This window comes from Haemaphysalis longicornis, unplaced genomic scaffold (genome assembly GCF_048455015.1).
Source record: "Haemaphysalis longicornis isolate Haplotype H1 unplaced genomic scaffold, Haemaphysalis longicornis Haplotype H1 scaffold_8, whole genome shotgun sequence".
Taxonomy (NCBI): Eukaryota; Metazoa; Arthropoda; class Arachnida; order Ixodida; family Ixodidae; genus Haemaphysalis; species Haemaphysalis longicornis.
The window spans coordinates 97,867,610-97,876,057 of record NW_027526445.1 but is presented as its reverse complement, the minus strand read 5'-3'; positions in this window follow the sequence as shown (position 1 = coordinate 97,876,057).

The following is an 8,448-nucleotide window of genomic DNA, read 5'->3' as shown; positions in this document are numbered from 1 at the left end:
TTCCGACGACGCACTGCTTGCTACAACGGCGGCGTCCGCCCATCTATCATGGCCGTTGTCGACGCTGCTGCGTTCGGGAAACCGCCACCGCGAATTACAGGTAACGACTGGCAAAACTAGGGCGTTTGGTGGCGTATCAGTAGTCGTTTCTAGCTTGTAATAGTACGGGTATCGAGGCCACACTAACTGGTAGAAACCGCGGCTGCCATCAAATGCAGTCTCTTAGGCGCTTTTAAACGGACCCTGCATCAAATTTTTCAACTTTTTTGAAATCTTAAATGCTCCCAAAATAAAGTCACCCAACACATCCGGCACTTAGATTAGGGGGTCGCAAATTACTTCAGCCAAAAATTACTGCTAGATGTCCATCAGATAACTTGGAAACTCGCTTACAACTTTTTGCCCTCCTTCCCGGTCTTGTCGTTCTTCAGCGGCTCGACTTAGGTCACTAAGGTCATGTAGCCGCTGTTGGCCGGTTTTAGTTCAGCTACAGCAATGAATGGTTTTCGATAGCAACTTTAAAAAGAAAGACACAAAAACAAAGCAGAAATAGAAAGCGTATCTGCGGGGATGACCAAATCACGCATTGCCGCTCCGCGCTGGCGATAACTATAACTTTCGCAGTACTTCCAGACGAGAAGGAAAGAATAAAAGCGTTCATCGAAAGTGTTGCAGGGTCCCTTTAAGATTATTCAAGTACAAGTGGAAATACTGTAGTTACCTGATTCTAACGCGCACTTTTTTTCCGAAAAAATGGGTCGTAAAATCGCATGCGCGTTAGAATCGGATACGAAACCGAAACCGAAACAGCGGAAATTTCGTCCCACTCATCGCCATCGCCGTGTCAATATGGTGCTAAAGCTTTTAGCAACGAGTTTTCTGGCGCAGGAAGCATAGGCGCCTAGGCTTTTCTATCGGCGTTCACACAAATCGTCAAATCGTTCCACTTGCGCGCTTGATAACAGCAATGGCAGCAGCGACTCCCACGCGTTCCAAACGAGCGGTCGGCTGAAGCGTGCGCCTCTGGAGAAGCTCGCGGGATAGGCGTGTCAGACGTGGGCCACGATCGCATCGACCATGGTTGAACGTTATTTCAGAAGTGTGGCATCGCGAACGTGCTTGACGGCACCGAGGACGAGATGTTGTGGTCAGCCGAGAGCGACGAGGAGTAAGATGAGTGAAATTGCTTCGGGAAATAAATCACCCGTTTCTCTCGCATTCGTTTTCCTTGCTGACACAGTTCCGTGCGTGTTACAATCGGAGGTGCAAGTTTTTTCCTTTTTTTTTGTCAGGAAAATTCGGGTGCGCGTTAGAATCGGGGGCGTCTTAGAATCGGGTAATTACTAGTATTTTTTTGTTTTTTTTTAGAATTCTGTATGTGATGTGAAAGGTACGAATAACTCATCCTTTCTTTTTCCTCATCCTTGAAGACATTCTTATCTGAAATACACAAAACCGAAGTAAAATTCACTGATTACCTTATGAAAGCATGACACACATGGTTATTTCTTCTGCAGACAATACACCTGGGCGCTCTTTATTTGCTCACTCGGTCAGCTTTTCTGAGAATCGCACTGACACAATGTAAGCCCGTAAAAGCTACAACGACCACACAACAATTGCCCCTTTTCTAGATAGATGCAGAATGTTTTCCGTAGCCCCGTCTGAGCGTTTATCGTGCCGCTTAGGGGCCGAGTTATTACGAAAACACGCGCGTGACGGTTTTCTCTTTTTTTTTTATGCCAAAATATGAAGTTATGGGGTGGTACCTGGTCCTGAAGTAAAACGCCATCCCGGATACCTTGTAGGCTACACAAGAAAGGCTTAACAATACTTGGTAGGCTCTTGGGAAAAAAACAGCACTCCTTCACCAGAGATGGATCTGGCTACCCTGGTGTAGTAGTTGGCCGAACCCCCTCATGAGTAACCAACTGAAATATCGGCCCTCAGTCCACCAGCAGCTGTAGAACACCTGTAGACGGCGGCGGTCCGGCAAGTGATACAGCGGAGGGTGCTAAGTTTCCCTGGATCCGGACAGGCCACATATGGAACTTGGCAACGTTCAACGCACAAACCCTCTCTAGTGAGAGTAGCTTAGCTGTGCTATTAGAGGAACTCAAAGATGTTAGGTGGGATATTATTCGGCTCAGTGAGTTCAGAACAGGAGAAGGCTGCATAAAACTTACCAGCGGGCATATTCTGTGCTATCGAGGGCCTCACGAAAAGAAAGAGCACGGGGTAGGGTTTTGATCCACAGGGAAATAGCATAAAATGTGCAAGAATTCTTCAGTGTTAAGAAAATGGTCTGAGTCGTTATAATAAAGCTTAACAAGCTGTACAGGCTAAAGGTAAACAAGCGTAAGTACCCACAGCTAGCTAGTCGGATGAGGCCGTAGATATTTCTATGAAGACGTCGAGTCAGAATGAATACGAGAACCGCACAGTTCACAGTTGTTATGGGAGAATAACGCAAAAGCAGGTGAAAAGAGAGTAGGGGAAAAATCAGTGGTAAAGTTTGGAATAGGCACTCGCAACTGTCGAGGTGATACACTGGTTAGATTTGCGGACAGAAATAACCTAAAACTACTGAATACGTTCTTCCGGAAACGCAAGAGTAGAAAATGGACTTGGAAAAGTCCTGACGGGATTACACAAAACAAAAGTGACAACATTCTGAGTTACAACCCAGGTATTTTGCAAGACGTGGAGGTACTTAGCAAGATTCGGTGCAGTGATCATAGGTGCAAAGTAAGGCTAAATCACAAAAAAGAAACAAGGAAGCTCTTAAGTACAATACGCAGCGCCAGGTCACTCAGTGACACGTTGCCGGAGTTTCAAATAACCCTTCAGAACAAGATCGCGCCTCTAGGCGTTCAGAACGAGGACAGTGTTGACACCCTAAATGATAACCTAGCAGCAGCAATCACACAGTCAGTAACGGCTAATGCAGAAGCAGCATGTAGGAAACAAACTGGAAAACTCACTAGGCAAACAAAGGAACTTATTTCGCAGCGCCACATGTTCATATTTTCGCATGCGGTATATCAAACTGAGCCAGACGAGCTGTCGAAATTGATAAACAAAAGCAAAACTAATGACATTCGTTCGTACAACATGGCGCCCATTGAGGAAACGTTAGAAAAAGGAGAAACCTTGAACGCAACAAGAAGGAAGCTGGCTATTGGCAGAAACGGAATGTATGCGCCTATAGAAGAACAGGGTAACATTAAGGACGATAAGGAAGAGAATAAAAATTGCAGAAGGATTCTACACCAGTCTATACGCTAGCGACCCTGGAGCGGAACAAAGTACCGAGCCTACGAACGTTGCTTGCGATGCTCCAACAGTAACGAAAGAGAAGTAGAAAAGGCACTTAAGGGCGTGAACAGAGAGAAAGCTGCAGGTGAAGACGGCATAACAGTAGAGCTTCTAAAAGAGGATGCAGATACCATTCTAGAAAAGCTTGCTGGACTAGTCTCAGTATGTTTAAAGACTTTGAAGGTACCAAAAGCCTGGAAAAACGCCAAGATATGTTTAATTCACAAGAAGGTAGATAACAAATATCTTAAGAACTACAGATACATCAGCCTTCAGTCAATTGTATAAAAGCTAATTACCAAGATAACAGTCAGCGGCATAAGCATCAGCCAAGACTTCCAACAACCCAGAGAACAGGCTGGGTTCAGAAAAGGCTGTCTTCAATGAATTACATCCATGCCACCAACTAATAGAAAAATGCGCAGAGTATAACAAACCACTTTGCATGATATTTATAGACTATGAAAAAGCGTTCGATTCAGTAAACACCGCTTTAGTGATGGACACCTTAAAGGACCAAGGAAAAGGGAAGACCTACCTACGACAACTAGAAGACAGATAAGAGGAATGCACCGCCAGAACTACACTCTACAAGCGAAGTGAGATGTTCCCGATCCGAAGGGGAGTGTGACAGGGAGATACCTTCTCACCAAAAATTGTTCACAACATTTCTGGAGCGTTTATTCAGGATGATTGGCTGCGAAAACTTAGACTTACAGATAAACGGCGAGTACTTGAGCCACTTACGGTTTGCAGACGACATAGTCTTGCTCAGTGAATCTGCAGAGCAACTCCTAAAGTAGATTGAAGAATTACAATCAAAGAGCTTCGCTGTGGGGCTAAAGTTAAATATGACTAAAACTAAAGTGATGATAGATAAACAAGCCGAACGCGCCTTTTTTAAACTAGGAGACGAAACACTGTAACAAGCTTAAGAATACAAATACCTTGGACAGATGGTCAGTGTGGGCCCAAACCACGAAAAAAAAATCAGGCGCAGAATAGGAACGGAATGGGGTGCATTCGGCAAGCACTTGCAAATAATGAAAAATAAGACACATGTATCCCTAAAAAGGAAGGTATTCAACCAATGCGTCCTGCCGGTGATGACATACGGAGAGAAAACATGGCGACTTAGTAAACAATTAGGAACTAAGCTTAGGTCCGCTCAACGTGCCATGGAGGGAATAATATTAGGAGTAACGCTTAGGGAAACAAGACGAGCTACCTTGATTAGGGAAAAAACTCGGAGAGATGATATCATAGGTCAAATTAAGAATAATAAATGGACTTCTGCTGGCCATGTGGTTCGACGAACGGACAACAGGGGGACCACACGGACAACAAAAGGGACGCCGCGAGACGGGACTAGAAGAAGAAGAAAGCCATTAACTCGATGGAGAGGAGAACTAAGGAAATTCGGAGGCAAAGAATGGACATGGGCAGCACAGGACAGAAACGGGTCGAGGTCAATGGGGGAGGCTATTCGTCCTGCAGTTGACCTAAATAGGCTGTTGTTGTTGATGATGATGATGACTAGCTAAATCTCAGATTGCAATCTTTGTAGAGCCTAGTGTGTGAATTCAAGTGATATCTCATGGGCAATCGTTGCGGGTGAAAGCCTTGCATTCCAATCCCCTGCACAGCGTGGATAAGAGCCATTTTTGAATGAAATGGCGGGCAAATTTAAAAATTTGGCGAAATTTTCACTGGCCTCCTGGAATTCGTTTTGTCCATAAAACCGTACAGGATAGCGCCCCTAGCGCGACAGACACGCAACTTGATAGAGTGGAAACAAAGCAAACGCCAACAGCTTCGTAGAGTAACATGCACGTAATAAAATGGAGAAGATCCGAGGCCAGTATGTGAACATTTATTGCATTTTAGTTCGTAGTCTCCATTGCTCATACATTTCAAACCATTGCTCTTTGGGTACTCCACACGCACAGAAGTTGCGGGCGCTTTCGTGGTGTTTTGAAATTAGCAAGTCACCTAACGCACTGTGTGCCACCCTTATACCGGGCAACCGGCGTAATTCAAGCGGAGTCGCTGGCCCACCCAAAAAACTACACACCATGTTCCCACAACAATATGAAGACACATGACCGTTCTGTCGCCAAGAAAAAGGCACCTTGCGACACGTCATCGCAGAGTGTACGTCACTCAAAGCCCCCATCCCACAAATCCCATTCCCAACCACCACCCCCCTACCCCCTTCCCCCAAAGAGCGATGGGAGATCCTACGGTCCAGCCCCACCGCCACGACCCACGCGGCCCTAGTGGCCCGGGGCCTGGAGGTGTTGGCCGTTTATGGGCCCTGTGAATAAGGGACCACCCCGTCGGAGGCCGCCTCAACGGTGACCTCAAGGGCTTGAACAAAGTTCTATCTATCTATCTATCAGCCGTTCTTACAAAAACTATGCAGGGGCGCGCTCCACACCATAGAAAATACGCAAAAAAGTTGGAGCAGTTCCACTCACCCCGAAAGCTGTCCTGAGCAGAGCAGTGATTCGCCAGAGGGAATCGGCACCCCCTCTTGACTAGTTTTCGCATCAGCCTGGCGTTTATACCGATAGTAGTGAAAGAGGGCGCCGCGGCCACTTAAAGGGCCTATGAAAACACTGTGTTCGGTTTTGACTAACTTGGGGCAACTAATGCATTAATTCATTATTGCTCCTTGTTTTTCAATTTTGTGTACTTATTCCCGTACTGAAAACGGCATCCTCCGGGCCAATAGGTCCACCCAAAGATCACCCACAACAATTTGCATTTGAGTAATGCGTGCCCCTGTAGCAAAATGGCATTGCCATGGCTTCATAACGCGAGAAACACAGGTTCGATCACTCCCAAGGGAAAATGTGATCTTTTCGAAGTGTCTGTTTAGGTTCGTGACGGCACGTGACTGCAGTGATTACATGCCGTGAGACCGGACGAGCTATGACGACAACCGGGACCCGTAAAGTGCTCGGCACTTAAAAGAACAGCATAGCCAGGGATCCGAAAAAAGCACGACGTTTACTTCTTACTACTACGCGTTCAAAAATTGCGAGGACACTTAAGAAAGTGTTGAAGTTCCGGATGTGAGATCATTGTTACCCGCCGTGGGGACTCACCGTATAAAATGGCGCTGCTGAGGCGAAGGACGCGGGTTCGATACAGGCTGCGGTGGCTGATAAAAAGATAGAAGGGACCAGCGAAAAGTCTGTGTCGTGATTTCAGAGCGCGTTAAAAATACCCAGTTAGTCAAAATATACTCGTATCCTCCCGGTACGGCGACCTTCATAGCAGGAATTTTGTAGGAATTTTCTTTCCAAAAGAACTTTGAGCCCAAATGAGTGCCTGAGGTCCTTTCGTCCCGACCAGCGTTTTTGAAGGACCTCATCATGTCGCCGCTTCAGACGATTCTTATGTATTCGAAGGGCTTGAATCTCTCTCCCACGCTTTGGCTCAGCGCGTTCCAACCACCTCGCACTGCCAGAAGTGACGGCGATGGTGGATTTCGCGGCGTTTTTGTTCGCTCCCTTGGTGTGGTTCGTTCGCTCTCTCATTTGAAGTAGGGTGTACCAGCATACGAGGTTGGGTGGATCCCTTTATTTACTGCCGGCTGCTAGCGTACCATGAATGCGTCACGCTAGGAAACGCTTCATAGACACGTGGTAGAAAAAAACATTTTACCTTTTACATGCCGAAGCGGCTGAGTCTTAGCTATGATAATAAATTACTCTCGGTTTCACAAGAATATGTACCAGAAGAGAATCTCTGCACAGCCGGTGCAGTTCCGATCACGTGTGGATAGACTTTATGCCGCGATATTGATTCTGCGTGCCTCCGTTAACGAGTCTGTGTGGAGCCACGATAACTCGCAACTGTGTGTTTTCTAGTTTTTGGTATGAAGCGCCCTTTGCTGCAATTACGATTGGGGTTGCATAAAACTAATGTGATGTGTATTTTCATTCCATGCTACACTCTGTCGATGGTCCCTATTGCTTATTGCAGTTGAATGAGTTAATAAATTTATTTCTTAAGAATGACCTCATTGCCTAAGGGGCAAAGGGTGAAGAACTGGAGGAAAAATAGTCCAGATATTCATTCATAGTCCCTTCCACGAGCGAAGATCGACAGCGAAGGTCGACAGTATGAGCAGCGTGTCTACAACTTGGTAACGTCCCGGTTATGAAATCCCCCGACAATAAAATGAGCTGTCTGTTTCACCTTGTAATACCGGGAGGCTGGTGGGTGTAAAACCCCGGGAACACGGGAAAACAGCAAACTATCATTCGAAATGCTTGAGTTGTATAAAGTGTATCTGCGCTAATGGGAGAAAATGTAAATCCCTATTTGTACTTCTCTCAATATTTCCGTGGTTTTACCCCACCAGTGTCCCGGTATTTACGCGCGAAACTAACAGCACCATTGACTGTCTGGTCATTCCATGCAGCACCAGGATGTTAGTCTGACCATCAAGTCTAAATTAACTTGTGCTATATGGTCGTATATGTTAAGTACTATATGTAGGGTACGCGTTCGGGAGGGGCATGTAAAACAACCTTAAGTAACCTGACTGCTTACGTACAAATTTTAGATATCCTTGCGCGTGATCGCAAGATAGAACGCCCGCGGTTTTCTTCCGCCATCACGCGTGTGAGCCTTTTTAAGCGTGAGATTGCAATTCTTAGTATCTGCACACTGTACGAACGTATCTGCAGTGACGTATCTCCACGTCTCTCCACGAACGCATCTTCAGTGATCTGTGAATAGTGCACATCTGGCCAACATTCTGTAACACACCCTATATATCTAAGGTTAATTTTTTTCTTCTTAAAATAATTCAAGTTTGGAAACCACTGTAGGTTCGTCTTAGGAATAAATATAGCTCATTTTAAGGACTCTTCCCTGAACACCCAGACCGCCAGCCCTTTTGAAGATAGAATGAAGATCAAATTCATCCACTTTTGACGTGTGTATAATCTTTGCATAGTACTTAAGAGACGGCCTCTATAGAATGGTACCACTGCCAACACGTGGTAAATCGTTTAAAGAAACCCCTCAATTTTACCTTTTCACGATAGCTCAACTTTGGAAACGTAAGGCTAGGCAGGTATCTCCCCTTCGGAAACCAGGTTACCTAGC